Source organism: Haliotis rubra, unplaced genomic scaffold (genome assembly GCF_003918875.1).
Source record: "Haliotis rubra isolate DU_JTF1 unplaced genomic scaffold, ASM391887v1 Scf59, whole genome shotgun sequence".
Lineage (NCBI taxonomy): Eukaryota > Metazoa > Mollusca > Gastropoda > Lepetellida > Haliotidae > Haliotis > Haliotis rubra.
In genome coordinates, this window is record NW_025767290.1 from 87649 (window position 1) to 114674 (window position 27026).

At 38.3% G+C, this 27026-nt stretch overlaps 1 long non-coding RNA gene across 1 annotated transcript; it reads right to left on the bottom strand.

Moving 5' to 3' along the window:
- LOC124254998 lies at nucleotides 1-24304 on the bottom strand. The gene is made up of 4 exons (XR_006892603.1): nucleotides 24193-24304; nucleotides 19430-19432; nucleotides 9016-9023; nucleotides 1-11 (listed from the first exon to the last, which is right to left on the bottom strand). It is a non-coding gene; the product is annotated as an uncharacterized LOC124254998 (long non-coding RNA).
- Between the last annotated feature and the right edge of the window lie 2722 nt (nucleotides 24305-27026).

Genomic DNA, 27026 nt, shown 5'->3' on the forward strand with positions numbered 1-27026 from the left:
TCCCTCAGCCCCTACCGCCCAATCTAAACTCTTTTGACATATTATAAAAGCCGTGCCCATCCTTTCAGGAGCATGGTAATGCATCTTCCTTGTCAATACTGATGTCTGGTTCAAAAGGTTGAAGGTCGGTGACAGCCTTGTGAGTTTTGAAGTCAAACCATCGACAACTGCTCCAACACCATAATTTGAAGTGTGGCGTCTCTTCTGTCATGATCCGTAATAACTAACAGTTATTTCTAAGGGTACATTATTTGAAACAGTCACCACAGGTCTGTTCAATCGTACACTGACAGAACGTCTTCAGTATTTTCAATAACAACTTTTCAAAGAATGTCTTGTTAGTGTTGAAATGTTTTGGCATGAAGACCTTCCATTCCAAAAGCCAAACAAATGTTTTCATTGCAGCATGACCAAGTCCACTCCACCTCTGACAAAAAGAGCATAAAATATCATTGACTTGAAAGGGGCTGTTACCAGATTGATTACCTGACCTTTGTAAGGTGTAGTTCTTAGCCACATATATCTGACAATGTCGACATATCAATATTGTCACTTTTTCAATCATCAAAAGAATCCTGTTCATGACATGATGAACACTCAGTCTCTTGACAAAAGTAAATTCTGCCTCATATGAAGAATTTCAGGTTGACGTTCCTGATTGTCAAGGACTTGAGATCGGAGGTTTTCAGCAGTTTTAAATTTTGAAAGCTTTATGTCACTGCGTGAATCTCCATTCAATGAAACCGATTTCTCACCTTTCATGGCTCCAATGGGAACGTATTCCTCACTAGCATGGTCCCCAAATGATTCCGATGCATCTAAAATATCGAAGCTGTCAAAAGCTAACACAGGGTTGATCGCGCTGTCACCACTTGTCGGATCTCTGACACCGCATTTTAAACGTACCTGCCGCAACGTGACTTATTCTTACCGTATGCATGCTTTGACCTGGGTTTTTTTTTGGTTTTTTTTAAAAATGCAACAATCTTCTGCCAGGTATATATAAAAAATGATGTCAATATTTCCGCTAAGCAGCCGCCATTTTGTATACCTGACACTTGGCATCGTATTCCAATTAGATCGATGCTCATACAGTTGGTCACTGGATTGTCTGGTCCAAATTTGATTATTTACAGACCGCCACCAAATAGCTGCGCTACTGCTGTGTTCGGCGTTTAACAACAAACAAACATGGCCATTGGGGCTCAGGCTGGCGCCACGGTCCTTTGTTCTACAAAAGAGAACCTTTCTCCGCGCTTGTTCATGTGTTTCATGGTGAATGTTTACTCAATGATTAATAAATAATACCAATGCTGTTTAAATTTCAGTACAGGGGGAGGAAGAGGGTATCGACTGAATATGCATATTTACACATAAAGACACGTCGACGTTTAGAAGGAAGTATTTAATCATGTTTGTTATGTACTCATTGTATTAGTAATCATTAGTACCATCATTAGATCTTTTATAAACATTCCATAACAAAACTATTTTAACATGTTCAAAATATGTATACAAATATTTTTAAAATGTCCAGTACAGTAATTTTAAACCAATATTAATCTACCACTCTTAAATGGTGGAACGCGAACACATGAACTATTTCTGTGGCGGGTGAGGCAGAATCTGAATTTCATTACGTCAATGACGACGTTGCAATATTTTTGCCTTGAGAAATGAAGAGTTGTTAACCTACGCCAGTCGAGACTGGAGTAGACAAACAAGTGGTCAATAGTATGAGCAGACAGATGAGACCTCTGAGAAGTGGCCCTCCAGGTACATATGCCAAATCCTTGCACGTTATACTCGTGCTGCCCGACGAACATTTTTGTCGTCTGTTACAACAAGCATGTAGTACTGGGACCTATCTTGGCATGTCCGAAATGATTGTATCAGAACATAGTCACAGCAGCAATCATTATCTGATGCCTACCTCTTAACAGATCTCCTGTGGTAAGAGGAGGCATTTTAGGCTGCAGAGACAGACGACGTTGTGGCAGTAGTGGTGGCAGGAGGAAGATGGATTGTCTTGTTGCCTCCTCTTCTGAGCCACCCAACGAATCCGACCGCCGTTCTGTCCTCTGGAGGTGCCATATTTCTTTTCTTCTCCTGTGTGGACAGCAGACATCTTTCTCGTTTTTCCTGATCTCAATCGTTGATCTGTGAAAACAATAGCATGAACAGTACACATAATCCGGTCATACCTTTAGTGTTTTTTGGTTTTGTTTACGACGTTAAACAACAGACAAAACATTAACAATATGACCGCATTGTGTGCATTATGTATACTATATCCTAATCCTCGTATGCCAAACAACCGTGAAGATCCGGGGTAGAATATGCCTTTAGTAACCCATGCTTGTCGTAAGATGCGAATAACGGGATCGGGTGGTCAGGTTAGCTGATTTGGTTGACAGATGTCATCGGTTCCCTATATGCGCAGATAGATGCTCATGCTGTTGATCACTGGAATGTCTGGTACAGACTCGATTATTTACAGACCGCCGCCAAATAGCTGGAATATTGCTCAGTGCGGTGTAAAACTAAACTCACTCACTAAACAACAACAAACAAAACATTATCAATATATCCTGATTGTGTGCATTATTTATTATTAAGTAATACTCGGATACCGAATATACATTATGTTTGGCAGTTGACAAGATATTTCTAAAGCAAAATGTCCCAAGAAGGAAGACGACAACAGGATTCGGCCTGAAACGTGATGTTTATGGTTCACCTACCAGCTGGATGTCGCCAAGGCTGAGTCTGGACATGAGGGATACCAGGCGGCGATTGGCGACCCCGGTGTAGGGGACGAGAGGGGCTGTGGGGGACAAAGTCGATGTTGCGAGTCTCTATCACGTTGTTTTAATGTTTCTATGATGTTTTAATGGAGATCATGCCCAATCATGCTTAGATGAAGAACCATATTCATACAATGATAGTAATGTTTAAATGTTGTCTCAATCACTGAAATCACATTTTATCGACGCTTTGTGCATACCTGATTCTCATCAAAGAAGATCGTAAATGCTCGTGGTTATCGTGGTACACCGGCGCAGTTGCTCGTGTCTCGTGTGTGTCAAGAAATTGAATTAATGTGACCTGCTCGTGCCATGGAATTAAATATTACCAACTACATACACATTGCCGTTGGTTGGTGCATATCCCAATAGTCCTATCAACTATTGAGTAGGGTGTGTCACTTACCTGAGACTGGGAGAATCTCAGTTTTATAGTTTTCTCGTCAATGTCAGAGGCCCACGCTACTTGGCTGAATCTGACCTTCTTGATTGGCGCTTTGGCAGGGGTCTGAAAGGAACTGTTTCATTACGTGCATACCTAATTATTGTCCTTATGTTTTTACTCACTTCTAGAACAATGCTAATGATGGACAGATGGTCACTATGTTTTGGTCGAAGTACACAGTTTGAACTTCGTTCTTAAAGCTGCACAATATGTTAAGCATATTTCTGGTCTCCCCTGCCGTGATATTGCTGGAATATTGCTAAAAGCGGCGGAAGCAGCGTTTTGTTTTGTTCTTTTTCTATATGGGGATCACGATGTCTTACTCATCTGCTCATGAATGGCAAATTTCTGCAAACTCTGGAGCTTTCTCTTTCTTTAGTTTGACTTAGCTCCTAAAGCTGTGTTCGAAGTTCAGGATTCTGTATTTTGTAAATTTCCTTTTAGCAGCCTTCTCCTTTTCTCATACTGTATTACAGCCAAGGAGTTCCCCCTCTTTTCCTTATTTGGTGGCACGCTTGAAGACGGTTCTTTTCTCTTTGAGCATCAGATGGGTCTTTGTCACCTTGCATATCCTTGTTTTATTTCTGACCCGTGGATAACAAAATCACAACATTAATTGAGAATGTGAATTTACACCACAGAATCGTACAGGCAAAAAATATCGTGTCCTTACAAGATTTGCATATAATATTCACAATACTATTTGACCCAGTGAATGTGAACTCTCACGTTTTACACAAATTAAGACTAATAACATGTACCTAATGAACATACATCAAGAGTTGACTATCACTGACTAGACAGTACATGGATATTTAGAAAACAACAATACAGACTGAATGAAATGGAGGGATAATACTGGATTTATTTGACACATATTAACAATCGTACTGATCACTAACCTATTTTGAACTGCCTGCCATCCAGGTCCAGTCTAAACACTACACACAGAGGTGCTAGAATAAAATGGAACCTTTCTATTGTGATGAGTGCGTGAGTGAGTTTAGTTTTACGCCGCACTCAGCAATTTTCCAGCTATATGTCGGCGGTCTGTAAATAATCGAGTCTGGACCAGACAATCCAGTGATCAACAGCATGAGCATCGATCTGCGAAATTGGGAACCGATGACATGTGTCAACCAAGTCAGTGAGCCTGACCACCCGATCCCGTTAGTCGCCTTTTGTGGCAAGCATGGGTTGCTGAATACCTATTCTACCCCGGATTCTATTGTAATGAACAACATATATACACGAAGCAAAAGTAGTAATCACAGCAATAGACTAGATAGTAACACATGAAGTAACGAATGAGATATGGAAATTAGAAATATAATGGTCACATTTGTTTACTTTGCATACTTGAATTTACCTAATCATGTTGTTATACCACTATATAAAATAATACAATCGAAACCGGTAAACATTTCAACTTGTATTATGCCGTCTGTACAGTACAACCAGAAATTATTGAGAATTTAAAGATTGTATTTTGTTCACTCATTACTCACGTATTAAATGTGAATATAAGCAGAACATAACTCCAGATTCAAAGACAGGTGAACAGTTAGTATTTTGTCAAGTCACCATGGGCAGCAATGCGGCGGGGCATACTACTGATCAAAGAAGTTAACCAGGCCTGTGAATGCTTTGAACGATGTTTTGGGTCGTTGTCCTGCTGGAAAATCCAAAAATTCCATAGAACACGTGAGCAGATAGAAGTAAATGTCCCTCGAGAATATCTGTGTACCGCTCACTGTTCATATTCCCTTCAAATACACAGAGGGGCGTTGCCCCTAACACAGATAGGGATTTCGGACTGTACTTTGGGCGCTGATACAAAGGTTTTTCAGTTTGTTTGGTCCAGAATTTCAGTGTATTAGGAAACAGCCACACAGAACTTTCATCTGAGAAATTCACATTGCCCAGTTAAGATTTCTATGCTGTAAGCACCAGTTCAACCTTCGCTCCTTTTGTTCAGGTTCCATGATCGGTGATGGAATTCCTCGACTCTTCTGCCAACCCATTGCATGCAGTTCAGTTGTAATTGTCTCCTTACAGACAGCCACAGTTCCACTATCAATCATATCCAGCCTTAAGTTTTCTAGACTCCTTCGTTTGTTTTTAGAAACAAGAATACCAAGCCGCCTTCTGTCACCGACAGTCAATTTTCTGGGCCTACCTGAGCCTCCCTGGTGCTCAATGCCATATCCATGTGCAATAGTTTTCAAAACACGATAAACAGTGGACAAAGGGATGCCTGTCCTACATGAAATCACTTTAGCTGATCTCATGTCCTTGTTATAATACTCTAGACAATCCAGTGATCAACAGTATGAGCATCGATCTGCGCAATTGGTCATGGGTGACAGCATGTTCCCCTCTGGATCTGACATAATTGCAAAATCAAATATCAACCATACTATCGTTAGCGTGTAAATTGCTTTGTAATCAGGGCTACATATGTAGTATAGTATAATTAAGAATTGAATGTCACTTTGTGTGTTTGCACTGAAAAATGAACGATGTCAAAGCGTTGTTCAAACTCGTGTGAACGAGCGAGTTTACACGAGAGTTTGAACAACGCTTTGACATCGTTCATTTTTCAGTGCAAACACACAAAGTGACATTCAATTCTTATAGTTTCGCACTTTGATGTTTACACATGCGTTTTTTACCCACTTCTACATGATCATTGTTTACAGTGATGTGTTTTAATACCTGTAAAATGTGGTAATGTCATTCTGTTCAAGACCGTATTATAGCGATGTTTGGCCATTTTTTTACACATGTATCCCAACCCATGAAGAAATAGTTCTCAAAGTATTCCTTAAAATATTACAACAAATCTGTCAATAAGTTTGAAACTGCTTTAATAAGCATAACATCAATAAATTTATCAAACAGAAACAAATATCAATAACAGTATCATTTTAACAAACTGCCATAGTACCTATAAAACTATGACGGATTCGTTTGACTGCGTAATAATACACTGACCGACTTCGAAATTTTGCGGCGTGGCGAATTGGAAGCAGATTTCGTTGGTGTATTCTATTTATTTGTGATTGTTTATTGTGAAAGTTAATGAGCAGTTTTGAAACAGATCACGGGGCAGAACCCGCAAACCGCGAGAGATTAAACTCTTGTGTTAAGGAAGAATGCTCGGCAATTGGAAATCCGTTTGGTCGTGAAGAAGCGACATTACCAAAATTGGGGTGACTTGAAACAGGATCGCTCGCTAAAGTGGCATCACCAAATGCAGCAAGATCATTGGATGTCCTTGAAACCGTAGCGGAAATTTGAAAATTAGGTGGTTTAAACATATTTATTTCTGATACATTGTTCAGAAACTGGTTCGGCAAACAAGCAAAACGCTTATATTAATGCCTCTCCAGACGAAACAACATTTATGCGACTTACATTTCATAACAATATTACAAAAATACATGGTATCATAAATAACAATAAGCATACAATATACATGAATATGAACATCCACACAGCCACAAATACTGCAAAGGGACAGATGAAAACTTAAGACAGATTAAATCTTTTTGAACTGGTAATAAAGGTATGTACAGATTTGATAATATCATGATTTATAGATCTAGGTAATTCTAAGTTACCATACAGAGCGTCATTTATGTTATATCCATGTTTGAAATAAAATAAATCGTTTCTTATGGCATCATAATTGGGACATATAAAAAGATAATGAAGGGTGTCCTCGAAGGCGGCACCACAAATACATGATGGGTTGTCGGATATAAATCTACTTACTTTAGGGGCATTTAAATCGCTGCATTCTAATCGGAGTCTACAGTGGATTATTTGACAGAACCTGTTTCCAATGTTGATATCAAATCCGAATGAAGTATTACAATATAGTGTAATCTTGTTTTTAAATTCACTTGGTGACTGTATAAGTCTGAGTTCTTCAGGTAAAGAATTCCAAAGTTCAATAGTACTGGGCAAAAATGATTTAGCATATGAAGTAGTTCTTATAGGGATTTTTTGCAAATTAGAAGAGTTTCTTAAGTTATATGGATTTGCAACAGAGACAGATTCTGGCACGAGACTGTTTAAGTAATCTGGTGTTTTGTTATGTATCATTTTATGGAATAGGGTCAGTTTCTGAATGCGCCTTCTTTCTACTAGAGGTAAAAGATCAGTTTCTGAATATAATTTATTATGACTTGTTCCCCCTGTAGCCCCACATATTGTTCTTAGTGCATCAAGCTGCAATTGTTCAAGCATTGATGCCTGACTAACTGTACAGTTATCCCATATACAACTACAATAATTAAATAATGGCAGAATAAAGGATTTATACATAACATATAGTGTTTTTCTTGAAAAATTAGGTCGCACTGGCTGGGACTTGTTGTCGGTCAGATTTTTGCAAAACTGTGTTCAGTTGGCGCTTTTTGTTACGTACAAAAACAAGTAAGTGATATGTATAAATTAAAAGGAGTGTGAATGCAAATGATTTATTTTGTTTGCGTCAAGCTGGACAGCGAGTATCCTGGGGAAAACCCGGAAAGTAGTTCCGGCAAAAGTTCACATGACCCAGATCGGCTCGAAAACGTTCACACACGTATGAACGATGTTTACACATGTATGAACGATTTGAAGGGTTCAAGGGAAATGAACCTTGAAGTTTAGATCACATGACCGCTCTCTCAACCAACCAACGTTCGGGAATCTGTGTAAACTTCAAAGCACGAAATTATATAGGTATCAACTTCATAGTTTGTATGTACATGCTGCATGTCACTCTTTTTAGAAGGACCAAAACCTGGCAGGGATCATACAGATCCGTCAAATTACAGACCGATATCTCTAACTAGCTGTGTCTGTAAAACCATGGAACGTATGGTGAATAATAGATTAACTTGGTATCTTGAAACCAATAACCTCATAATAGATATTCAATGTGGTTTCACGAAAAATCGTAGTACCATTGATCATTTGGTACGTTTAGAATCCTTTGTTTAAAATGCTATAGTAAATAAACAACATGCTGTATCAATTTTCTTTGATCTTGAGAAAGCTTATGACACGACCATGGAAGCATGGCATTTTGAAGGATTTACATGATTTTGGTTTGAGAGGCCGTTTGCCTCTTTTAATATCACAGTTTTTAAAAGACAGGCAATTTCAAGTCCGTGTGGGTTCAACCCTGTCTGGTCATTACAATCAGGATCAGGGTGTCCCTCAAGGCAGTATTTTGTCTGTCACTTTATTTAGTATCAAGATCAACAGTTTATCCAAGGTTTTAAACGATTCAATTGATGGATCACTTTTGTGGATGATTTTAATATTTCTTGTCGTGATAAAAGTATGCATACTATTGAACGGCAATTGCAGTTGTGCTTAAACAAAATAAATAAATGGTGTCTTGAAAACGGCTTTACATTTTCCAAGCCTAAAACTAATTGTGTACACTTCGAACAGCTGAGCTTTGTGCAGTACAATGGGAACGTTCATGTGAGATGTGTGTGCATCTATCGTCCACCTGTATCCAAACGTAATGGTTCTACTCAACAGGATTTCATTGAAGATTTCTCATTGCTTCTGTCAAATCTCACACAGAAAAACATATTAGTTCTGGGAGATTTCAACATTCATTGGGATAATCCACAGGATGCCGTCACGAAAAAGTGGATTAAGCTCCTGGAATCTCATGAGCTTGTGCAGAATGTGGCTTCTTCTACCCATAGATCAGGACATACCCTTGACTGGGTTGTTACTCGACAGGACCGGGATATCTTGGATGATGTATCTGTGTTGGACTCCCAGATGTCTGATCACCACGTTATCACCTGTATCCTATCTTTAGTGAAACCGCCAAAGTCTGTTAAAACTGTCAAATCTCGCAATATTAAGAAAATTGATAGGGAGGACTTTAGATCAGATTTACTAAACTCACTACTTTTCACGAGCCAAACTGATGATCCGGAAACTTTATGTGAATTGTATAATGACACCTATCCCATCTCCTTGATAGGCATGCACCCTTTAAAGAGAAGAATATTCCCGACCGTTCGTCGTTACCATGGTTTAATGAAGAGATCGCTTCCTTAAAAAGAGAGCGTCGTGTCATAGAACGGAGATGGAGACAGTCGGGTTTAGAAGTGTATCGTCAAATGTTCACTGCCGCTAGAAACTGTGTAACTAGGGCAGTACGGAGGGCAAAGTCTGCATACACTCTATCAGCTCTACAGTCAGTAAGATCCAGCAGAGAGATGTATCAGCTCCTAAACCGCTTAGTTGGCAAGGCTAAGGATTCTGCTCTCCCACAGACGTCTGATCTGGGGGAACTTGTGGATAACTTCAATAGCTTTTTTGTTGACAAAATCTGCAAGATTCGAAATGAACTTGATTCATTGGATATACCTGTAACGCATCATGAACCAACGCCATTGGGTCAAGTACACTTCATCAGTGCTTTTGCACCATTTTCAGAAGCAGAGGTCCTAAAGCTTTTAACATCAGCAAGACCAACATTTTGTATGTTGGATCCAGCACCAACACGATTTGTTCTTGAGTTCATTGATGTTTTGCTTCCAGTGATCACACGGATAATAAACAGCAGTTTATCTTCCGGATGTGTCCCCAAGTGTCTGAAGGTCGCTGTTGTTAAGCCACTCCTGAAAAGCCTGGCTTAGACGCTGACACACTATCGAACTATAGGCCTGTCTCTAATTTATCCTTCATATCAAAATTGCTTGAGAAGGCAATCAAGGTACGCCTTGTTGATCACTTGACCTTGAATGATCTCTATGACGTGCATCAGTCTGCATATCGCTCCGATCATTCCACAGAGACCGTACTTCTGCATGTGATGGAGAGACTTCTTGCTGCAGCTGATGCGGGCTATGTTACAGTTCTAACGCTGCTTGATTTATCAGCGGCTTTTCATACCATTGACCATGTTCAACTAACTGAGTGTCTGAAAACAGAATTTGGTATTCATGGCACAGCTCTTGGATGGTTTGTCTCATACCTCAATAATAGGACACAATCTGTGGTCATTCAAGACGTGAAATCGTGTACGCATCAGCTTACATACGGAGTGCCACAAGGTTCCGTTCTTGGGCCCATTCTCTTTTCACTCTATATGAAGAATCTCGGCAATATCATTCGGCATCATGTTGTGATGTACGAGTCATATGCTGATGACACCCAGCTGTTGCGTTCCACTAAACCGGACTCACTTCCAGCCGATATGTCTATAATCGAAGACTGTATCCTTGACTCCAAAGCATGGATGATACAAAGGAAGCTGAGATTAAATGACAGTAAGACCGAGGTTTTGCTGTGTGGATCACCCAGTAGCACTGCTAAGGTGGATGTGTCTTCGTTGGTAGTGGGTAATGAGAAAGTTCCTTTCAGTGATTCCGTGAAAGACCTTGTGTGTTTTCTAGACTCAAATTTATCCATGGAAACACACGTAAACTCTGTTTGTAAGTCATGCTATTTTCATCTCAGAAATATTGCTTCCATTCGTGATATTCTGACATTTGATGCAGCTCACCACCTAGTTCGTTCACTTGTTCTCTCACGTTTGGATTATTGCTGCAGTCTTCTTGTAAATATCCGCCAAGATCTATTGTCCAAGCTCCAGATTCAGAACTCAGGAGAACTCTGGCGCGATTGATTTGCCGAGTCAACAAGCGCAGTCACATTACACCATTGCTGATCGCTTACATTGGCTGCCCACGAAACAGAGAATAGAATATAAAATCCTCACTCTCGCTTTCAAGTGCCTCCATGACAAAGCTCCAATCTATCTGAAAGATCTCCTCAGTGAATATGTCCCACCACGGCTTTTAAGATCAAGTTCTAATTGTCTGTTGAATGTCCCCAAGGTCAGATTAAAGTCATATGGACATAGACAGTTCTCTTACACAGCTCCCCTTTTCTGGAACTCACTGCCTCTTCACATCCGACAAGACGCGTCCGTGGAATCTTTCCAGTCCCAACTGAAAACTTTCCTTTTTAAACAAGCTTATGAACTTTAATCCTTTCTTCAGATCACTCTATCTTTTAGCGCCTAGAGAAATTGCCTTGCAGTTTGATTTGTGCGCTATACAAGAACACTTATTATTATTATTATTACTTTTGTAGAAAATATAAGCCGCATAAAGACCCAGAACTATTTTTAATGGCACCCTGATCAAAGTTGTCAAGCAGGCCAAGTTCTTGGGTCTAATTTTCGACTCTCATTTAACTTTTTTGCCGCATATTAAATCCCTTTAAGCTAAATGCCTGAAGGCCCTTGATTTGTTTAAAGTTGTTTCCAACTCAAAGTCGGGAGGGGATCAAGCTACCCTCCTCCACCTATATCGATCATTGGTGCGCTGGGAACTTGATTATGGCTCCATCAAATATGGTGGAGACTTCAAAAGCAACCTAAAACTACTTGATTCTGTAAGACCTAAGACTTTGTCTTGGGTCCTTTAGAACCTCTCCTATTGATAGTCTCTATGTTGAGGCTGATGAGCCATCCCTTAACCTACGTCGTATCAAAAATATATCTCCTTCCCGTCTTCTTTCTGCTCCTCCTTGGCAACTGGTGAGACCTGAAGTTGACCTAACTCTGACAAAGTTTAAGAAATCTGAAACTAATGAATTACAGTATAAACAAGAATAATATCAATTAAAAAATAAATATAATACATACAAATCCTTATTTACAGATGGGCCCAAGGATGGTGGCGCAGTGGCATGTGCCACTGTCATTGGATCCAGAACAACATCTTCGCGACTACCAAATAACAGCTCTATTTTCACATGGGAAGCTAACGCCATATTAACAGCTCTTAAATATATTAATAAACACCGTAAATATATACAATACATAATCTTTTCCGATTCTCTTTCGTGTCTTCAGGCTATTAAAAATCTTTCTTGTAAACATCCACTTATATTAGAAATTATTGAATTGTATAATGAGCTTGCTTCTGGCCAATGCGACATCATCTTTTGTTGGTTACCCAGCCACGTTGGCATTTCTGGGAACACAAAGGCCGATCTTGCTGCCAAGGCAGCACTACACAAATCTGTGACACCACTTCTGATCCCATACTCTGATTACAAAGGTGCTATTGGATCTTATATCCGTGATCTGATGCAAAAGAAGTGGGACACCCAAGTGGGTATTAATAAATTACACGAAATAAAACCAACTATTGGTTACACCTACTTGGGTTGTCAGTCCAGATTTGAAGAGGTCATCATGCGACGATGTCGTATTGGCCACACCAGATATATACATGAATACCTATTGAAAGGTCCTCGAGGATCCTCTGTTCTGCATCCCTTGTGATGAGAGAATCACGGTCAAGCATGTCTTGCTTGACTGCATTGAATATTCCATCACAAGGGATAACAATTTTAAATCACGAACTATGAAGGATATTTTTAATAATATCAGTTCTCATTTAGTTATTGCATTTTAAAAATAATTAGATTTGTTAAATAGGTAAGTATTTTATGATTGGAAGTATGAATTAATAACTCAGATTGTTAGTGTCTGTATCCTTGAGGGGGGTTAAAGTACTGTAAAATTATTGTCCTCCTGAGAGGGTACGTAAGTCCCAAAACATTCCCAGTAAATTAAAACTCCACTTTTTTAATCGTAAAGTATGTGTAATTGTAATATATGGCTAGATTTGTCTCAATTGCTAACAGCTGAAGGGATGGTGTCAATCCAGCTAGGGCCCATGCAGGAAGCAAATGTACTGTAAGTCTCCATTGTCCCTAGAATGGTGATCTACCTTCAGTTGTTGGCAAAATATAGCCTGTTTTTATATTGTATTGTCATCTATAGTTAAACTGTTTTAGATCTAATTACTAGTTTTAAATTCAAATCTGTGATAATCTAGTTATTTTACAGTCCTTCGTTGACAGGTTTTTACAATTTACCATTAATTACTATGTATAAAATTAATTGTTCCCGTCACGATATGGCTGAAATATTGCCAATGTGACGATAAATTTTAACTCACTCACTTATTAGGAGGGTAATAACAATTTCAGCATGATGTGGTATTAAAGGTTAGTAGCTACTGAAGAACAGGAATTGTTGAAATATGAACTGGATACTTGCTAAACATACAGAAGTTTCAAATATTTCATCTTTCTTTATTCTTTGATACTACGTTTCGGGGCCTGTTCCTGTCCCATCATCACTTAAAACTCATAAACAGTTAACTGTGCCCATGGCGTCACAATGCTATGGCGACGCAATACACAGGGACGTCATGGTGGATACATATAACAGGGCTAATGGGAATACATGTTATTATGAACATATAAAATATCGTTTACTACAAAATTGGAAATTTCACAAGCACACGTAATTAATTGAATTAATTTAGAAATGAACAGATACTTATATATACTTGTAAAGTAATTACAGTGTATACATAGAAACTATGGATTATACATGGGTTCAGTGTTTTTATGAAACAGTGACGAAGGTAGAGTATTGTCTATTGTTTTATGAAACATGCACTCGGGAGGTACACACCCTGCTTTATTGCTGGTTTTGTACGTTTGATGAAAATAACTTTCAATCAACCTGCGTTTCCGCCAGTCACTACTGTTTCTTTGGGTTTTTTTGTAATTTTTTATTTTGTTTTTTGTTGTTTTGCGAGTACTTCAGTTTCGCAGTCAATTCCATGAATAGGATTATTCACAATGTGTTAAACTGCAGATTTCAGATCCATCATCATCTTCTTCTTTATTTCCTCCACTGTAGGAGATTAGATGCGTATTACATCATGTGTATGAACATTGAGAAGAGAGTTAGTTTACTGATAGAGAAATGTGAGGTTATGGTATAGATAAGGTAGAGGTGGTTGAGGCAGCAACCATTACATGTATATAATACAAAGGCCGTATTCTGGCACGACTTTGCGGTCAGGTTTCACTATCTCTTGGCGTTTGCCATTGCACCCCTACCTCAGTCAATTAAAGCAGGATACTTTAATATCGGAGTGGACGTGTATATCCCCAGTCCACTCCGAAGAGAAATGTTGTCGTGACTTGTGGTGTGTCATCGCAGTCATGAAAATACTGACTTTGACAACGAGTTTAAATGTGCAAACTGTTCTGGTCCACATGATTCTTTATCTAAATCCTGTCCTGTTTGGCAATTGCGTTGACACTTTGCAGCTTGTATGCCCTTCCATCTTCTGATATCCGACTGTCAGACCTGCTAATCTGTATGATCAGCTCCCAAAGGCATGTATCATCATGGGCGATCTGAACGGACACAACCCGCTTTTGGGAAGTGCCCGTACTAATAATAAAGGTAAAATCCTTGAGTAATTCATTACAGATAATAACCTATGTATATTCAATGACGATTCAACCACCTATTTACATCCAGCTACGGGAACATATTCTTCCCTAGTTCTGTCACTCGCCGATTTCATCTTATATAATGGATTTGAATGGATGGTCCATGATGACCTATGTGGGAGTGACCACTTCCCCACCATTCTCAAAACAATCAACCCTTGTGATGATCTACCGTTATCATGAAAGAACATCGCCAGGGATGATTGGTCATTATATGAGACTGTGTTGAACACTTAAAACATGACCTATTTAGGAACAGTAAAGATCAATTTCAGTCGTTTTCTGATATACTTAATGCCATTGCTGATAGAACAATTACACAGTCCTCTGTAATTCCACATATTCGTAAACAATGGTGTGATAATGAATGCAAGCAGGCCAGAAAGTGTAGGAAGAAAGTATTTTCACCGATATCCTTCCGTGCATAACTTACATACAGTAAAACTTTTAAACGCCAAGACTCGACGCGCATATAAACAGAATAAGCGTCAGTCTTGGAGAAATTATACTTCCAAACTAAATTCACATACACCAATTTCAAAGGTGTGGAATATGATACAAAAGGATTAAAGGCTCTACATCTACTTTTCACCACTTTACAGAGGGTGACAATTTACAAAGTGATAAAGGTGACATTGTGATCAAAACTTGATGAAACTCTCGCCAAGTATTCTTCAACGTCAAATTATGTCCCTGAGTTTAAAAATATAAGAAACAACAGGAGAAGAAAAGAATAAATTATAAAACGGATAATGTCGATTCAATATCCTTTTGGAAATATTTGATCAAATATGGACTTCAGGGAATTCCCCACCTTCGTGGCATAATGCCATTGTAGTCCCTATTCCAATGCCTGACCGGGATCATACAGATCCTTCTAATTACAGACCCATAGCTCTAACCAGCTGTGTCTGTAAAACCATGGAACGAATGGTAAACAATAGATTAACATGGCATCTTGAAACCAATAACATTACAACAAATATTCAATGTGGTTTCAGAAAAATCGAAGTACCATTGAACATTTGGTATGATTAGAATCTTTTTGTTTGTTTTGCTATAGAATCAAAACAACATGCAGTATTGATATTCTTTGATCTCGATAAAACATATGATGCCACATGGAAGCATGGAATTTTAAAGTATTTACATGACACATATCACAGTTTTAACAGGCAGGCAACTTCAAGTGGGTCGAATCCTGTCTGATCATTTCAATCAGGATCAGGGGGTCCCACAAGGCAGTATTTTGTCTGTCACACTGCTTAGTATCAAGATCAACGGTTTATCAAAGGTTTTTAATGAATCAACTGATGGATCACTTTTTGTGGATGATTCTAATATTTCTTGTCAAGGTAAAAAAAGGCATGCTATTGAACGGCAACTGCAGTTGTGTTTAAGCAAAAAAGATAAGTTGTGTCCTGAAAACGACTTTGAATTTTCTAAATCAAAAACAAATTGTTTTACTTTCTGCCAAGAATATGAACCGCATAAAGACCCAGAACTATTTTAAAATGTCGCTCCCATCAAAGGTGTCAAGGAGGCCAAGTTCTGAGGTCTGATTTCCGACTCAATTTACTTTTCTTCCACATATAAAATACCTCAAAGTCGTTTCCAATTCTAATTTGTGAGGGGACCAAGTACCCTCCTACACTTATACAGGTCACTCCTCCGTTCGAAACTAAATTACGGCTCCATCGTACATGGTTGAACCTGCAAAAGCAATCTAAAACTTTTAGATTCCGTCCACCACAAAGGTCTGAGACTTCGTCTTGGGTCCTTTAGAACTTCACCTGTTAGTCTTTACAGCGAGACTGATGAGCCGCTTTACGAGTCTCACCCTGTAGTTAACTGTGTTTTTAATCCCCTATATGAGGATCTGTACAACAAGAAGTCTTCTCTTGTTCTTCCAGGCGATCCATATCCTGTTTTTATATTGTATCATATGTTTATTGGGATTACACGTTTTTATGTTGTGTTGACATGTATAGTTAAAATGTTTTATATTTAATTACTAATATTACATTTATATCTGTGATAAACTAGTTGTTTTACTGCCCTTCGATGACAGTTGTTTACGTTCAAAATTTATCGATTTTAATATTCATATATATTAAATTGTTCTCGTCGTTGCTAAATATTTATTCACTCACTCGCTCTTGTTCCGCCTCTAGGACTGTGAGTCAAACCTTTCCTTTTTGTTGCTGGCATTGTGCTAGAAAACGTCCTTCTTCCCGCCTTCTTTCTTATCCTCCTTGGCAGTTAGTGAGGCCACAAGCTGACCAAACACTGTCAACGTTTACAAAATCAGAAACTAATGAATATAAAGAAGAATTTAATCAACTAAAAAGTAAATATACATGTAATGCATGCAAATCCTTATTTACAGATGGGTCCAATGATGGTGGCACCGTGGTTTGTGCCACTGTCATTGAATCAAGAACAGTATCTTCTAGAATACCGGTCACGATATGGCTGAAATATTAACTTTAACTCTAGAATACTGGATAGCAGCTCTATTTTACAGTCAACGCCACATTAAAGGCTCTTAAACATATATTTTTATAAAAACACTAATAAACATAAGCAATATATAATCTGTTCAGACTCACTTTCGTGCCTTCAAACATTCACTTTTAATTGAAATTATTGAATTGTATAGTGTCCAAATCTGAAGAGGTGATCATGTCTGTCGTATTGGCCATACCAGATTTACCCATGAATACCTGTTAAAAGGCAAGGATCCTCCGTTTTGTATCCCTTGTGGTGAAGGAATCACGGTCAGGCTTGTCCTGCTTTGTATTGATTTTTTCATGACAAGGGATAAATATTTCAATGTCAAAACCGTTAAGGACCTTTTCACTAATGTTAATTATCATTTAATCAATGACATTCAGTTGATGAAGAAATATAATTGATTGATAAATTTTGATTAATATGTTTTGTGAAGAGATAAATGATATTTATCATCCAAAACTGTGTTCTACAGTAGATTTTGTACAAAACCCTGACAATGCTATGACGTCATGAACCTGATGACGTCACAAGGCTATGACATCACTGCACTGCAAGCCTAATGTCAGTACCGTGTTCAGAGATGCACATTTTTTATTTAAGACTAATAAAGAGTGACTTTTCATGATAAATAGAATCTCACACTCGTGTCTACAGATAACAATTATATCAACACTTGTTGATAAAAACATCATTACTTTATCAACTCGTGTTGACATAATTGATATCAGTAGACACTTGGGTGAGATTCTCTATGTAATCGGTAGAATAAATTAGCAATCGAGATAGTTAGTGGCTGTATCCTTACAGGGGGAGAGGGGGTGTTTAAAGTATTGTACAATATTGTCCTCCTGAGAGGGTACGTAAGTCCCAAAACTTTTAAAGTCAATTTAGCTCAACCAAGCTTTTTAATCGTAGCAAATTCGTTTGTTATAATGGCTAAATATCAGTACAATCGCCAGTGGCTGAAAGGATGTCAACACATAGCTGGATATTGTTAAAGGTCACATGCAACGTAAAACACAAATTTGCAGATTCTGATACCTTTCTGTATGGACTTACCGAAACAAATCATCAAAAATGCAAATTCAACTTATAAAGTTGAAAAATAATTTCATTTGTCTATTTCACCACACGTTCTTCTTACCGAGTCACTTTCTCAGTTCCATACTTAAAAGCAATGTCATTAATTAGCGTTGACAGAATTACTAACTGTGATATAGATATGTCGTTGTCACAGACAAAACTCAATATTTGTTTTATTGACACCTATGTGTCTGTCTGCCTGTCTGCTAATGACAATATTCAATACACAACTTCGATCACTGACCACATGCAATTTGAACTTAACACCTATCAGGCTATACACCATAAACAAAACGCATTGATTTATGGCTCGAGTTCGGTCTCTGTCACATTATGTAATTACACAGACAGGCAGGTGTGATACCTGTACACATCACATGTTATGATGTCTGTTGATTGCAAAATGTTATACACAAAAAATGAGCATGTATTTACAAAACCCAGCATCTCTATATATACACACACAATGAGCCGTGAGGGCGTCTGCAAATGAACAAGCCGTTACACTTGAGTGCACACCCACCCGCTCTGACTGGGTTCGGTATCCCGGCTGCTTCGTTTCTTGGGAAGTAAACCCAAGGACAAAATAATGCACTTTTGATTTGCGATTGTACGCTTATAATTTTATTTATATGTTTTTCTCATAATCAGCAATGTATATTATATGTCATGAATAAGTGATAATTGTGTTTTAATTATGTTTCAAATTTTGGTTGCATGTGACCTTTAAGTGAAGGGTTAAACGACAAAAACACAAACAAATAAGGACAGGGTAGATTCAGAACCATACTATTTTCTACTCCTAAGACAGTAACAATGCATTGTCAAACAGGTGAGACACTATTGGGGAAAAACGCTTCATTTTCTTCTACTTCTATTTTCGACCCGTGATGGGTTAAAATTGATCTTCAGTAACCAATCCTTGTCGTGAGAGGCAACTAACGGGATCGGGTGATCAGGTTCGCTGACTTGGTTGACCCACGTGTCCTTGTATCCCAACTTCGTAGATCGATGCTTATGATGGTGATCACTGGGTTGTCTGGTCCAGACTCGATTTTTTACAGACCGCCGCCATATAGCTGGAATATTGCTGTGTGCGGTGTTAAACAACAAACAAACCAACTTTACTACACCCTGCATCGTCATGGGCCTCCATCTTCAACTCTTCACCAGTCCGATCTTCAAGATTTATTTGACCAACTACCTAAACCCTGTATCATAATGGGTGATCTCAATGGACATAACCCACTGTGGGGAAGTACTGATACCAACAACAAAGGGAAAAGTCTTGAAGATTTTATCTCTCATAATAATTTATGCATATTCAACGACGGCTCTAACACATATTTACATCCTGCAACGGGTAAATATTCTTCGTTAGATTTGTCAATCACTGATTCAAATGTTTATAATGAATTCGAATGGTCAGCCCATAATGATCTTTGTGGGAGTGACCTTTTTCCAACAGTACTTACAGCAATTAACCCTACCGATGATCCTCCTTTAGCAAGATGGATTTTTTCCAAGGCTACCTGCCTCGAAGAACTCAAACCTGACCTTTTCATGGATGTTCCTGATCCAATTAAAAAGTTTTCTGACAAACTAAAACATATAGCTGATGACATTATTCCTAAGTCCTCTGTAAACCCACACATACGTAAAAACCATGGTTTAATGACGAATGCAAACAAGCTAGGAAAAGTAGGAAGAAAGCAGAGAAATATTTTCGCTGCCATCCTACAGTACATAACTTAAATAATGTAAAAATCAGTTATGCTAAAGCTCGACGAACGTTTAAGCACATTAAGCGTCATACTTGGAAAAATTACGTTTCCAAAATAAATTCCCGTACTCCTATGTCAAGAGTATGGAATATGATCCAAAAAATCAAAGGCAAGGGTTCCAAATCTAGTGGTATTCAACATCTCAAAGATGATAATGACATCCTAACTGCAAAATGTGATATTGCAAATAAGTTGGGTGAAACTTTGGCTGAACATTCGTCTTCCTCAAATTATAATACAAAATTTCAGGCTTATCAAACACAACAAGAAAAGAAAAGGTGAATTTTCAATCTGATAATGGTGAAGATTATAATGAGGTCTTTTCATTACATGAACTTCACACTGCTTTATCACAAGCTCATGATACTGCAACGTGACCTGATGATATCCATTACCAACTTTTAAAACACCTGCCTGAATCTTGCCTGGAAACTTTACTTAACATCTTTGTCCATATTTGGATAACGGGATATTTTCCTCCTTCATGGCGAAACGCCATAGTTGTTCCTATCCCAAAGCCTGGCAGGGATCATACAGATCCATCTAATTATCGACCTATTTCCTTTACTAGCTGTGTTTGTAAAACCATGCAGCGAATGGTCAATAATCGCTTAGTTTGGTTTTTAGAAACCAACAATCTAATCACTGATATACAATGTGGTTTCCGTAGAAACCGAAGTACAGTTGACCACTTGGTTCGTTTGGAATCATTTGTTAAAAATTCTTTTATTAAAAAACAACATGCTGTATCCATCTTTTTTGATCTTGAAAAAGCTTATGACACCACTTGGAAGCATGGTATTTTAAAAGATTTACAAGCTTTTGGGTTGAGAGGTCGCTTGCCTCAATTTATAACTAATTTTTTATCCGACAGACAGTTTCGAGTTCGTGTGGGATCAACCTTGTCAGATTTCTTTAATCAAGACCAAGGTGTTCCACAGGGCAGTATTTTGTCTGTGACTTTATCTAGCATTAAGATTAATAGCCTTTCAAAGGTTTTAAGTGATTCAGTTGATGGATCACTATTTGTGGATGATTTTAATGTTTCTTGTAGAGGTAGAAATATGCATACAATAGAGAGACAATTACAACTTTGTCTCAATAAAATCGACAAATGGTCACTTGAAAACGGATTTAAATTTTCTATAGCAAAACTAATTGTATACATTTCTGCCGAAAATATAAACCGCATAAAGCTCCAGAATGATTTTTAAATGGCACCCTATCAAAGTTGTAAAGGAGGCCAAGTTCTTGGGTCTTTTTTCGACTCACATTTAACTTTTCTGCCACACATTAAATCACTTAAAGCCAAATGCCTGAAGGCACTTGATCTGTTAAAAGTTGTTTCAAATTCTAAGTGGGGTGGGGACCAAACTACCCTACTACACCTATATAGATCTCTCATCCGGTCGAAACTTGATTACGGCCTGTACAAGCAATCTCAAAATACTTGATTCAATTCATCACCAGGGTCTAAGACTGTGTCTTGGGTCTTTCAGAACTTCTCCTATTGACAGTCTGTACGTTGAGGCTGATTAGCCATCTCTTAGCCAACGCCGTATAAAATTATCCTTACAGTATATAACCAAATTATATTCTCACGAGTCTAACCCTGCATTTAACTGTGTTTTTCATCCTCTTTATGAGGATCTCTGCAATAAAAAGTCTTCTCTTGTTCCGCCTCTGGGACTAAGAGTCAAAACTTTCATTTCTGCTGCTGGTATTGAGCTAGAAAATATATCGTCTTCCCGTCTGTTTTCTTCTCCTCCTTGGCAGTTAGTTAGACCAGAAGTTGACCTAAATTAAGAATCCTCGCACAGGGCTAACTGGCGCGCTGTTCTATCGATGTGTCTGCCCCCTACGTTCAGACGAACGTTACCAGAAAAAACAAATGATAACAGTTTGATGACGGTTTACGTTCGGATTAAATATCTTCTCTGAATTATTTTAATTACATCTGTCATTAACGTAAATTCTAAGATGCCTAGCGGTTAGAACAATCGAAAAAAGAATACATTATCAGACAATAAAGGTATAGTTTTTTGATGACGTAACAATTAAATGACGTTATCCCGTCACTGCGCCATTCTAGTGTGCCCCCTCGTAATCGAACCATTTTACATTACGTCACAATGTAAGCGACGTCACGATGCATGTCAGTTGTCATCGCCTCGTACGGCCTCCTACAGTACTCTTTACTCTAATGTATTCTTTTTCGATTGTTCTAACCGCTAAGCATCTTAGAAGTGGATGTAAACCTACTACCATTTTAATCGTAGAATATATGTTCGTTTAATTTGTGGCTAGATTTTCTAAAATTGCTAATAGCTGAAGGGATGGTGTAAATCCACCTAGGGTCCATGCAGGAACCAAATATACTGTAAGTCCCCATGGTCTCTAGTATGGTGATCTACCTTCAGTTGTTGGCGATATATAGCCTATTTTTATATTGTGTTGTCACCCATAGTTCAAATATTTTAGTGGTTTAACTGTCCTTTGCTGACAGGGTTTTATATATTATATGTATGTATTATGAATTTAGAACTAGTTTTAGTCACGATATGGCTGAAATATTGCCGATGTGACTTTTAATCTTAACTCACTCACTCACTCACTCGTCATGGGCAAGTGGAATATAATTGCGACTGTCTGTGACAGTTTATTTGTAAATACTGTTCTAGTTCTCTCAATCTTTGAATTATGTCTAATTCACGGTGATGGGGTTAAACTCTTTCTCTTGCTTACTATCGAATAGTGGGAAATAGTTTTAAGCATATGTCTGTTGTAGTGGGGGACTGGGACCATGTATCTTTATATATTATAAGCACCCTAAATACACCTATTATCTCGCCTCTATCCCTGCACTTTACTATGACGATAAACTGTTGAAAACGTCAAGTGTTTCGGAAAATATTGCCCTTTTTAAATGTTCATTATATTTTCTTGCTCACTGTAACGCCAGTCTAATTACGTATTCTGAACATCCTCGAAGGGGGTTAAAGCACTGTAAAATTATTGTTCTCCTGAGAGGGTACCTACGTCCCAAAACAATTAAAGTAAATGTAAACTTTCTACTATTTTTAATAGTAATAGAGCTATATATTATTTTAATGCGTGGCTAGATTGCCCAAAATTGCTAACATCTTGAAGGGATGGTGTAAAACCCAGCTAGGGTTCATGCAAGAAGCAAATGTACCACAAGTCCCCATGGTCCCTAGCATGGTGATCTACCTTCAGTTGTTGGCAATCTATAGCCTGTTTTAATATTGTATTGTCATTTATAGTTAAACATTTTAGATTTAATTACTAGTTTTAAATTTATATCTGTGATAATCTAGTTGTTTTACTGCCCTTTGCAGACAGGTAAGTATATTATACAAATTTGTTTTTATTCATTTATTAATTTACAAGTTTCATAGTCACGATATGGCTGAAATACTGCCGATGTGACTTTAAATTTTAACTCACCCACGTATTCTGAACAGCCATGAGCCAGCATTATTTAAGTAGTTTGTAATGCTCAAATCGTATACTTTGTTACGCGGATCAGAACATCTCGTGATTTCCCTCTCTCCAACCTTCTCCCCCTTTCCAACTGAAACGTGATAGCCCCGAATCGTGACCCAGAATGGCCGATACTCCTTGCAGGAAAGAAGTCCAGGTGTATGTTTACGGGCACAGCCACTGATCCACGAATATTTATTTCCACCACCTCCCAAGATAACAAAATCAAAACCTTGGTCATTTAATTCGCCCGTGTTGAAGTTTGCATCATGGCAGGTTTTCACTTTGAAGATGATTCTGAAGTTGATGTAGATGGACTTCAGTGTTTCAGTTGTCAGTTGTACATTATTGAGGTAATCGGTGGCGGGAATTTCTTTTCGGATCCAAGGGCCTGTAACGGTGATTAATACCCATCAAGGCAAGTAATAACTCGTCCAACAAACAGTATGACATTTATCTGACTGCCGTATTCCATAAAAGCAGTCCTACCAGCCTTTCAGAATATAAATAAAAGCGCAAGGATATTATATATCATTTCAATCACTTTCCGAGCAAAGTAATGTCTTTTTTAATATTTTATCCCGTTGTTTCAGGTTTTTGAAAGTGCGTGTATGATTATGCAGGTTCATTAATAAACAATGCACTGCTTTCCATTGTATTATAAACCGACAGTCACGTCAATATTGTCCCTCTGCCCCGGGATATTACTTCAATAATACTTGTTTTGAAGATTGATATAACTTTGTCTTACTATCACTAAATGCGATCGTAAAACATCACATTATTAAAGAAATTCCAACATAAAGTGCCGATATCTGGTTTCGAACCTGCAACCCTTCGCCTATTAGCTTGGCGGTTTTATCCACTAGGCTACGAAGGATTGCTGTGAAGAATACGATTCTCAGCATGAACCGTGTGTTCCTCACAAGACGGGTAGTGCGGGCAGCGCAAGTGCAGGAAACGGGTAGCGCGTGCATTGCGCGTGCAAGACAAGGTGTCGGCTGCCAGTCTCATCCCAGTTGATTTCAACGATAAATACCAAATATTGAAATTTTATCTTCTGTCGGTTTATAAGTTGGATATAACACGACCCGTGGGCATTATTAAAAAGTAAGGTTTTTTTCAATAATGTCCGCGAGTCATGTTATATCCTACACATATAGCGTAAGGGTTGCGAAAAGGAGTATGGAAAGGAGCCACGACATCTAGACTAAATCCTTCTTACCCTAACTCAAATTAGGCCGTGGCCACACCAGGCCATACCAGTCCACACCAATGAGGGCGTGATATCCACATTTCAACCGATAAGCATTTAGGCTTATCACTGTATCATACTCACAAGATGCGCACTCGACTGGACCTCATGAAGTAAATGAGGATGTTCTCCATAACTCAACTGACCTCACCTGAACAATTAAGAGGCGCACGGCTCCATGTAAGGTTTGTAAGACATGTAGTGGACACCATATATGTATCAGCGGAAGTGTCGACGAAACCATGTCGGCATGTGTAGTTTCGGACACTTCCAACCATTTGCAGGCCATCACTGACGATGGCGTTAGTTACAGACGGAGGTGGATGGGGACATCTCGACGTTTCTGCAGCTTCAACTGGAAGATTAATATACATCCTTTTTATAACGTGTGGACAACAATTTGTCACCATCAATTTATCATGTGCAACATGTTATGAGTCACTTAGTCTTACACTAGGAGTAAATTTGCACTACCGCTGGAGGTAGTGCAAAAGTAATGTTGCATATATGTAAATTAACACCTAATGTAAGCGTCTCCATGTAAAGTATACCACTATGGCACCTTTGTAGTGAATATCAAGGCGCTTCCTCACTGGAGTTGAGTCTTTGTGGAGAAAGGGTTGAATTCTTCTCAAAGAAGGTCAAATGTAGCTTCAGACATTCGAAAATTTTCAACCCATTCATTTTCTGAAAATTGTCATTTTGACAGTGTTTTGCTACCAATGACTTGATCTCACTTTCTTCCAAACATCTCTGTGTTCTATAAAGCCAAAATAAGTGCAGAGTTCAGAAGCAGAGGAAAATTTTGATACTTTTGCACCAACATATATCTCTCCATCACAAGCTTGCCTCAGATGTCGAAAACTCAAATAAAAAGTGTCCATGTAAACGGGATGAATTATTGCGTTTACATGGACACATTTGTATACGTCAGTAAATATACACACGCGTGTAAATTTACTCACGTATGCAAATGGGTCCATGTTAACGGGGTGTTGTAGATTATCTCCTTACCAGTTGTCAGTGCAACAACAGGGGTGCAGACAGGGACCCTTGTCCTGTACACAATACACTCTTCGTCCACGTTACACTGCACTCCTGAACAGGGACCGAGGATAGACTAAATAGAAGTCAAACAATAAAGTGAAAAAAAATGCATGAGCAAACATTTCAAATTACTATCGTCTTGTAATTAGTAACAGAGGTTTCAACATGTTAATTCTTTAGGCTAATCCCAGAACGAGCATTCAGTATCATGGCAAGGTTTAACCTCGATGAAAGGCAAGAATGTCTTACAAGTCCATAATGTAGATAAAGTTGCAATTACCAATGCCTTAAGCAGAATAAGCGTCTGTCTGGAGAAACTGTGTTTCAAAAATACATTCTGGTATGTCATTGTCAAAGACCTGGAAAATGATACAAAGGATAAAAGGCGAAGCGAAACTCTAGCCAAACATACTTCATTAAAACATAACAAACAAGAGGAGGAGAGAATTTCAACTGAGACAGTGGTGAAGCATTATAATGAATTATTTTCACTAGATAAGCTACATAACGTCCTTGAGCAAGCTCATGTACAGCAACAGGGGCTGACAATATACACTGTCAGCTCTTGACTTGAAGTATTTGCCTGCATAATGTATGGAAACTCTTCTAGATGTATTTCACCAAATATGGACTTCAAGGAATTTGCCACCTTCTTGGCATAATGCCATAGTAGTGCCCTTACCAAAGCCTTGCCAGAATCACACAGATACTTCTAATTACATACCAATATCTTTAGCTAATTATAACCCATGCAACCAGTTGTAAATAATAGATTATTCTAGTATCTAGAAACCAATAGCCTTATCCTTATGATTTCCGGACAAAAATAAAAGTAATATTCATAATTTAACCTAGAACAACAAATAGTAAGTTACAATTCTCATTTCATTTTTTGAGGCCTACGATACTAATTGGAAACCCGGCATTTTAATGGATTTGCATTGAGGTCACAAATGGTCACTTGAAAACGATTTTAAATTTTTCTGAATCGAAAAAACTAATAAAATATAGGCCGCATAAGGACCTGAACTACTTGATTCTGTCCACCACTAAGAATTTTTCCGTTTATAGTCTTTGTGTTGAGGCAGATGACCCTTCGCTTAAACAACGCCGCCTTAAATTGTCTTAATTGCAAAACTTTGAGTAATCCAAACCAACATTCAAGTAGGCACCCGTGAAGAGCCACCTCCTCGTGGTGGGTGCTGGAT